General features: G+C 43.9%; 1 non-coding gene across 1 annotated transcript; it reads left to right on the forward strand.

Annotated features, from left to right (window-relative positions):
* The first annotated feature begins 200 nt into the window (after nucleotides 1–200).
* On the forward strand, nucleotides 201–286 carry TRNAY-GUA (transfer RNA tyrosine (anticodon GUA)). The gene is given in 2 exon segments: nucleotides 201–237; nucleotides 251–286. It is a non-coding gene; the product is annotated as a tRNA-Tyr (tRNA).
* Nucleotides 287–9162: the final 8876 nt, after the last annotated feature.

The raw sequence follows: 9162 nt of genomic DNA on the forward strand, positions 1-9162 counted from the left end.
CTCTGCTTAGAGGCTCGTACTATCATCAAGCATGGATATCATCAGTGGAGCTGTGGAGGTTTCGTGTCCTGTGCAAGCTGAATTATTGTGGCATTGCCACATGCGATGAGGATGTACAATATATATTCTGGTTCCTTAAAGCTTAGATCAGTTAGTTTGTAAGCCGTTATATACTAACATAAACTTTAGATAAAACGTATCCGACCTTAGCTCAGTTGGTAGAGCGGAGGACTGTAGTGCTTGCAGATCAATCCTTAGGTCGCTGGTTCGAATCCGGCAGGTCGGATAATTTTTTGTATTTTCCTTTTTGCGCTCTCTTTCATTTCTCATCTTCCCATCTTCTTCCTCGTCTTGTAAGACAATTTTTCCTTTTGCACTCTCTTTCATTTCTCATCTTCCCATCTTCTTCCTCGTCTTGTAAGACAATTTTTCCTTTTGCACTCTCTTTTCTCATTTTGAAATAAAGTACATTCGCTTGCTCCTACTGGAACGAGAAATCTACACACCGTTACCATTTATCACCAAATCCATCTGTCTAGACTTCGTACACAAAACGAAATTGATATTTTCATCCATACAGCAAAAATCATTTATCACCAAATCCATCTGTCTAGACTTCGTACACAACACGAAATTGATATTTTTCATCCATACAGCAAAAATCGTTTATCACTAAATTCATTCGTCTAGATTTCGTACCCAAAATAAAAATCGATATTTTCATCCATACACCAAGGGCAACTTCGGGTTCCTATTCTTAATTTAGATGCGTCCATCTATTTACGTTGGCTCATTTTTTTTTTACTTTCACTCCAGCAACAAACAACCAAATTTAGACTCTCAAATGTTAGAAATTTATGCATTTTCAGTTTTAATTTAATCAAGAAAAATGATTAAAAATAGTGTGATGTATATGATGACATGTATATATATAACTACTCGCATAAGCAGTAAATAACAATGAAACATGCACAGATATAAAAACAGAGTGTACCGTGGGGAGGGACTGATGCTCAAGGTATTACACGAGACTGTTTGTTTGATGTAGCCATACGATACGCCGTGCAGTCCCTTGAACGGTTGCCGGGAAGAAGAACGACAACACGCGTCGCTCGTGGAAGACCTTGAGAAAGTAGAATGCACTTGTAACATCCCACAAATTAAGTATGCTCACCCCAATCATCTACCATAACCTGATTCATTTGCTTGGGACCACCTTTATCTGTTTCTTCTCCCTTTTCTTGAAGTATTCGGTCTCCAATCCATCAACATCTTGAGTAGGTAATGGATCATGATCCGAATGTCTCTTCACAATCTGTTTGAGGGCTTAATTAATTTTAGTCCAAAAATGAATAGAAATAGAGCCCGACCATAATCCGATTCGATCCTTAGATTTTATAGTGTAAAATCTAGAGCCCATTACCATCCCTAATCTCGAGACATCCAAGCATCATCCTCCACTTGCTACTGCCCTTGTGTGTAGTACTCTATTTTAACAACATCGATTAGCCACATCCTGACAAAATAGTTCATACATACAAGTTCATAGTCCATCACAGAAGTGAATACAACAACCACGTAGAAGCATGTAACCAAAGATATAACTCAAGGCTGGCCACCATCATCTGTAGGTTAATTGGTCGAGTTTTGATTGCTACCTCCGCCACTTGTAAAGAATTGATTTGCCCATTGCTGCGCCGGATCATCATCATGTTATTGTAAATTAAAATTGCCTAAGTTACGATAGGTTTTGCAACAATTAACAACTTAACAGTACAATCAACAAGTCATGAACGTATTTATCAACGTATAGTCGAATGTATCAATTAACAAATGAATACATCAAATAGCAAACGTTGTGAGGTACGGATGCGGGTCAACCGGTCTGTACAAAAGGTGGCGCAGTGCAACCGGTGGCACGTATATAGCTGAAAGATGTAAATTCGTGTCAAGAAAATTATAACTTAACAAAACAATATAGAAGTCAATTTGGAAGCGGTCTGATTTCCTTAAACGTGCCAGGAAGATTGTTGTGGTCAAATGAATTAGTAGTTTTTTTTTAAAAAAATCATGATTATATTTCATAAAAATAGTTCTAAAAGGATAAAAAAACTAGGAGGGGCGGCCCATCCCCATGCAGCCCGCCACACATCACATAGCTACATTCCTCGCGAGCCGGCGCCGACGTCGACCCCTAGGGCCTAGACACCGAGCTCATGCCGTCATGCGGCGCAGCGAAGCGAGGAGAGCCATGCCATGGCTTTGTCAGTTGTCACTGCGAGAGTTCGTACCTGTCAGGCGCACGCGGCACACTCAGCTGCTGCGATTGGCGGTGAGCTACGCGGCGCTGCGTCACCTGCGTGTCTGCGTGCGTGCGTGAAGCAGGTAGAGCGTGCGCATACTCCACCACGATTTGCTTCTCTTCTTCCCTACGGACGTCACGTCACTCCGGTCACATGGTATTCCTGTCCCCGAGCGCTATCCGTCCTGGATAGTACAGGACACGACAAGAGTCACCGGAGATTATAAATACTAGAAAAAATAGCGCCCTATCGGGCGCTGTATCACTTATATATATATATATGAACACTTGAAAGTATACAATGAATAAAACTGTGTATTATGAAAACAACAAATTAAGTGATATATGTAGTATGCTGAGTACTCAACTTATACTGAGAAAGAGTGAGTAATACAATGGTCGACAGATACATGAGCTCACAATCTCAGTCATGGGGCTTCTAGATGCAACCTGATGACAACACTCAACTATTGTATGCTTATTCACCTATCATCCAGTGTAGTGAGGTTCTAGGTACCATCAGCTGCCCATAATTGTAGGTCACAGAAGCCAATTGCGTCATCATCATCTGATTTCATCACAAGGCTTGACCACGGTGAAATCCAGCTAGCATCCAGACCAGCACCTCTACGTTACCGACAAAGGAACAAATCAAGGAACCAAAAGATTAATATCGCTAATGCAAAACCAACCATATAATCTAAGATTTTTAGTGACCTTGCTAGCTACAGATTTGACTTGTTGCTATTTGAGCATGTTGTTCAAGTTCAGTCGCGACATTAGCAGTACTAATGTAGTAACATCGGCCCTTAGGCTCCTAACTAATGTTTCATACAGACGCGGTGAACCTAAGGAAAAGGCAAATCTCAAGATCAGCTACCAGTTTATCTTATATAATGTTGATTCCCCATCTTATATTAGCACTAATGAATCGAAAAGGTCTTTGGCTAAGGTGCAGGGTGCACTTTTCCATGAAACACTTTCCAACGTAGTTGAAATGCAAGAAATGTATACTTGGGTGCAAAGTTGTGAAACACCTAGAACACATCTATCTTATTCATGTAACATTATATTATACCAATCAAGGAATGCATCATGTAGACAAAGCAACGTATTAAACAGAACAACAATATTACCTTTCCAAGGCAGAGGCACATAACAACTCTTTGGAGCTCTCCACCTGATAAATTAACAACCTCTTGGTCCATGAGTTGTTCAATCTGCAGTGGTTTCATCACATCAAGACACAAATTGCAGGTGCATATAGGAATTCCGAATTTCCGATGCATCAAAATGCCTCATGGTATTCTGGAATTTTGGGCTAATCTTTTGGGGCTCGCAAGACACATTGAATTCAGGAATTTCAATATCAGTTCCTTCCACTGTGTCTGGCTTCAACAACTCAGCCTCACCATTATTTTTTGCATCTTCATTTGCAAAGAGCTTCTTTGCAATTTTTTCGGTAGATGATGCACGAGCCCTAAAGATAAAACATTTTATCATATAGATATACACAGGCAAATGGTATGAATCTGAAATAATAGTAGGAATCAGCCATATGCGATGCTCACCTTTTTTTAGTGCTACTCACTTGTGTCTCGACTGTTGAGTAATTTGAGACAACCAGTGAAGTAGTAAAAGGTCCAACCTCATCTATAGGGTTGTCCTCCTGTTGTAACTCTTCCAATAAGCTTGCACGTGGTTTCCTGCAGCGTTGTCAAATTTAGCTTGTTACCGTTTCTTGTGGAGACATGCATAAATATGTACGTGCAAGTTATTTTGGAGCCAAAAATAACACTGGAATGAAGCCGATTGTTGTAAATAAGGCAGTGATGTATTTCAGCAGCTATCTATCAACGTCAATTCAATAAGCTATTGTTAAAGTAAGTCATGGCATTAACCACTAATATTGCTACATCCTACTACAAGTGTAGCACACACCAAGAGGAGGGTTAGTGGCAGCATCAGCCTGCATCGCAGTTTCTTCAGAGACAACAAGTATTCATCACAAAGCAAAATGATAAACGACCCATCGCGAAAATCAGGTGGGAAGAGGGAGAGAGAGACTGGCAAGTTTCTCTGGAGACCAAATATTGAATTGACAGGAGCTAGTAAATAACCCTTCCTACTCGACACCCAGAAAATGGCCAACAACAATTTTGAAACAAATGAAATAGAATGAAGCCTGGTTGCGGAGATGAGTATACAAGTGATGAGTTTAGTCTCCATCTTGGCTATCAGGTATAAACAAGTCTACAGAGACCGTAGATTTGTGGAACGAAAACAGGCTGCCTGAATTAAGTAGCATAAAACAAATAAAGGGTTGCTTAAACAAAATATGCAAAATCCTAGGAATCTATAAAACTATTCAAAAAATACCTTCGCTAAAAATAGCGCATATCTAATTTGATCCTGAAAAGGTCAATGGAACCAAAAATTAGTCAAAGCTAACTCTAATCCATTTAAATCTAAAATGGATGGCTTGCAGATAAGACTATATTTCGTAGCTAACTAACCAACTAACTTCCATCTAACCTGAACTAATTCTTTAACCTCTATCTAATTTCGATCTTATCTGCCCTTTCTTGTTGCAACAAATCGTTGTGTAATTGAATGGTGAGACCAAGATTTCAGACCACTAAGCTGTACAAACTAACAATATCATAAGACCTGCCTATCTAAGAAGGGTATCCACTACCACTTCATAATCCAAAGAAGAAAAATACCATCACATGCTCACCTGAATTCATGCTCATGCAGGTAGAGCAACACAAAAGCAATACAACAAGATGCATATAAGAAGCAAATCGATGTAATGAAATGCTTCAAAAGACCGAGGAATGGTGAAGCGGGTAGGCGCCTGTTTATACAGTTCTGACGAGATAACCCAACAAAAACACATCGATGGGAACCATGAAGAAAAGCCTGCCACATCGCACCAATGGCCTCCGGCTCACAAAACCATCAAAATCAAAGTAGGCTAGGACAAAGTGACGTGACTGGGTATACTTATAGTAGTTCTAACAAAAGCACAACACCAGCAAGGGGTTGGGGTTCCTTGTAGGCAATCACGAGATGATTAGGGCAAACCAAAGTAATTACTCCTAGATGATGATAATAAGGCACGATTAATGAAAATTAACCACGACCATTATTACAAGAACCTAGAATTGTCAGCCTATCTCCGAGTTCTAAGACAAGGAGCACATGGCGAGGCAGGGGGCGGATAAAGCCAACAACTTATCCGAGGAAAACCATCACAACAATTGGAACTTTATATGCGCAAGAGAGGAACTTTTTGGAGTCGATTTGAGATTTATGGAAAAAGGAATTTCACAGCCTCTATAGATGCTTATCAACCAAATTGTGTTATAATCCTTGCTGAAAACAGAATTCACATGATTATCATCAAGGTCACAGTATTTATGTTATAAGTCATGGTATATGCATTTGTGTTATCTGTTATAAGTTATGGTATATGAATTTGTGTTATCTAGAAATTGTTTGTTAAACCAAAAGGGGCAGTAAGGTAATGTTGGCTTTGTGGCGTCATTCTGTCCGTTGGATATTGTTTTTTTGGTGTCTATTGTTTTATCTTCAATGTTTTTTGTGCTCTTTCGCTGTATTACACTAAAAAATTGCTAGAGTCCAGCCGAGGCACGCAAATGTGCGTCTTATTTTGAATAAGACCAACAGTCTACCAGATTAGTTGCTTGTAAAATATTTAGGATGGTCATTCACTCATTACACCAAGGAATACCAGGCCAACAGAGGTTCAATTCGTTGATGTATATAGGACAGTTAAAACTAAAAAAATGTAAAGTTTCACAACAAGGTCTAGGTGTCTACTGTCTACGTAACAGTTTATTAAAAACCGAGGTCAATTGCATAAATCCTAATAAGAAGAATTTTCAGGCACAAATTCACCAGAAAATGCAGGATGAGTAAGAACGTGTCTTACTCTGGAAAGCTAGATGTTTTCTGGTAGAAGATAGCTGAAAAATGAACCTAAACATTGAGGAAAAATAATCAGATACCTAAACTCTGAAGCATGACAGGACAAAGACAGGTTAAACTGGTGATACTGACCCGTTCTTGCTAGCCGATTCACCCACACAAGGATTGATCTCCTGGTCAAGTTCTTACAGACATCATCTACAAAATGGTTGCGATTCTTATCTCGGTTTTGTTCATCTCAATGGAAGTACCACTGATTGAACTGAACCTCTCAATGCCAATTGACCAAGACAGACTATCTCCTTACCATGAACAAGACCATCACGTGGATGGCATGCATGAGCTTCTGTAGGAGTACGCCACGGACAACGGTGGAGAGGCTGACGACTGTAACGCCCTGAATTTAGGGGTAGAATTTTTTCTTCTTTTCTCTCACCAAATTCAGGCGTTACCCTTTCCCTTTTCCCTTTTCTTCTCGCTAAACCTTGATCTTTTCCAAAGTTATAGCGGGTTTTGGCTTTAGACCCCGTGTAAAGCAAAACCTTAAAATACTTTATTTTGGGTGAAGCATCATGCCGAACCATGCATACTTTTGATTGTTTAAAAATGTGAAAGCATTCATCCAAAGAAAATTAGATTTTAGAAAAAGAAAATCCTTTTCTTTTTCTTCCCCCCCCTCCTTCCCCATTTTGGCCCAGCCGCCCCCTCCCCCTCGCGCCGGCCCAGCTGGCCGATCGGCCCAGCCGGCCGCCCCCTCTCCCCCCCCCCCGCGTGGGCCTCCTGGCCGGCCCACCCGCGCGCCCCTTTCCCCCCCGCTTTGGGCCCATTTTGGCCCAGCCCCCCCTTTTTTTTCTTTTTCCAAAAACCCCTCCCGCGGGCCCCGCCCGCCATTCTCTCACCCTCTCTCTCCCCAAACCTAGCGCCGCCGCCCCTTGCCCTAGCGCCGCCGCCCCTGCGCGCCGCCGCCGCCGTTCCCGCCCACGGTGAGCCCCCCTCCTCCCTCCTCTCCTCCCCCTCCCTCCTTTCCCCCCCCCCCCCCCCCCGTCGGCACCCTCCCCCGCGCCGTGGGCGCGCGCCCCGGCCCCGGCCCCGGCCGCCTTCGGCTCGGCCGGCCTCGGCCGCCCCCGGCTGCGCCCGTCCCGCCCCCGCGCCGTCCTCGGCCGGCCCCGCCTCGCCCCCGGCGAGCCCGCCCCCCGGCGAACCCGCTCCGCCCCGCCCCCGTCGCTCGGCTCGGCCGCCCGGCCCCGGCTCGGCCGCCTCGCCCGCTCGGCCCGGCTCCCTGGCCGTCCCGGCCGACCCGGCCGCCCCTGGCCGGTTCAACCGCCCCGGCCCCGGCCCGGTCGCCCCGCCCCGTCCCGGCCTCGCCCGACCGTGTCCCCGCTCGCCCGCGCTCGCTGCGATTATTTTTTTGTTGGTAGTTAGTGTCAAACTCCGTTAGTTAGCGTGCTGCGTCGCGCGCTTCGCCGCGCGACGGATTTGTCTAATTTCAGATGCTATCTATGTGTTGTGTCGTGCGCTTCGTCGCGCGACGATCCATTTTAATTTCAGGTTGTTTAAGGTGTAACGCCGCGTGCGTATTCATGCGACGTTCCACTTTGGACTCAGTTTAGTCGACGTATGCCGTCGTGCGTTTCGTCGCGCGACGTTTTACGTCCCCTCATAACTAAGGCGAAGTGTCTCGTTACGTGCTCAGTCGCGTGACGAGTCGTCAATTTCTTAATTTGTTTTAGAGTGCTATGTTGCGCGTCTCGCCGCGCGACCACCCTTTTTATTTATCTCCACCTGCTTATAATGACTAGACATGAAACATGACTTTACTTTACGCTAAACATAGTGTCTACATTAAATTTCCTTTCATTAGGTGAGTGGTTAATTTATAATCATGTAATGTGATCGTTTCTCAACTGTCTTTTCCTCTTTCTCTCTTAACCGTACTCGCGAGCCCGCGTGGAATGTCTGTTTACTTATTTCATTCTATTGTATGGTGTACTGTTCTTTTGTATTAAATATGTGGATGTATGTATGTTTGTGCTCGCATAGAGAACGATCCGGTCGAAGAGCCCGAGGAATTCGCAGGAGAAGCCCCTGAGCAGCAGTCGGTTGGTGGAGGCAAGTGTCCCTTGACCTATCTCTGTCCTAATAATTCTTTAATTCACCTCCCGCATTACATATTTATACCTAAGGATTGACTAGCTTTTGTTATCCATGTCCTTGTTTACCTATTTGGGTCGGATTATTATTGTTTAGCTTTTTGCTATTGCTCAAACTCTAATCAATGAACATGATGAGATTATCTATGATACGCTGTTTTCCCCTCTCTTACTATGATGTTGTACTTGTGGTCTTCAAGGGGGCTCGAGCGGTTTCTCGAGTGCCTCTCCGTAAGGACCTGTTCTATGGATGACCGCCCGGGAAAACAGTGCAACCATGAGGGTGGAATGGGACGCCCTTAGCTGAATAATTAGAGGAACCGGGGTGTAGTTCGCTTAGCCGTTGTGCCGTCAATGGGGCTCGGTGTATGCGGCTCGCTCTGCCAAGGTTGATTTGTCCCTTGGGGAGGAGTGCGGTACATTTAGGAAACCTAACGGGCGGCTACAGCCCCGGGGAATCTTTGTAAAGGCTACGTAGTGAAACCCTGCCTATTCACCTTGGTAGTGTTTAAGGGTTTGATCGGCCCGAGGCAAGAGGGAATCACGGCTTGTGGGTAAAGTGCACAACCTCTGCAGAGTGTTTGAAAACTGATATATCAGCCGTGCTCGCGGTTATGAGCGGCCAAGGGAGCTCCAATGATTAGTGGTACTTGATCAGAGACATTTTGGTTTACAGATGACAATGAGGCTGGTTATGATTATGCTTATGGTAATGGTAAGTGGTATTCTTTCCGTTTGGAAAGGGTACTTTAG

Source organism: Zea mays, chromosome 8, assembly GCF_902167145.1.
Source record: "Zea mays cultivar B73 chromosome 8, Zm-B73-REFERENCE-NAM-5.0, whole genome shotgun sequence".
In the NCBI taxonomy this organism is placed as follows: Eukaryota; Viridiplantae; Streptophyta; class Magnoliopsida; order Poales; family Poaceae; genus Zea; species Zea mays.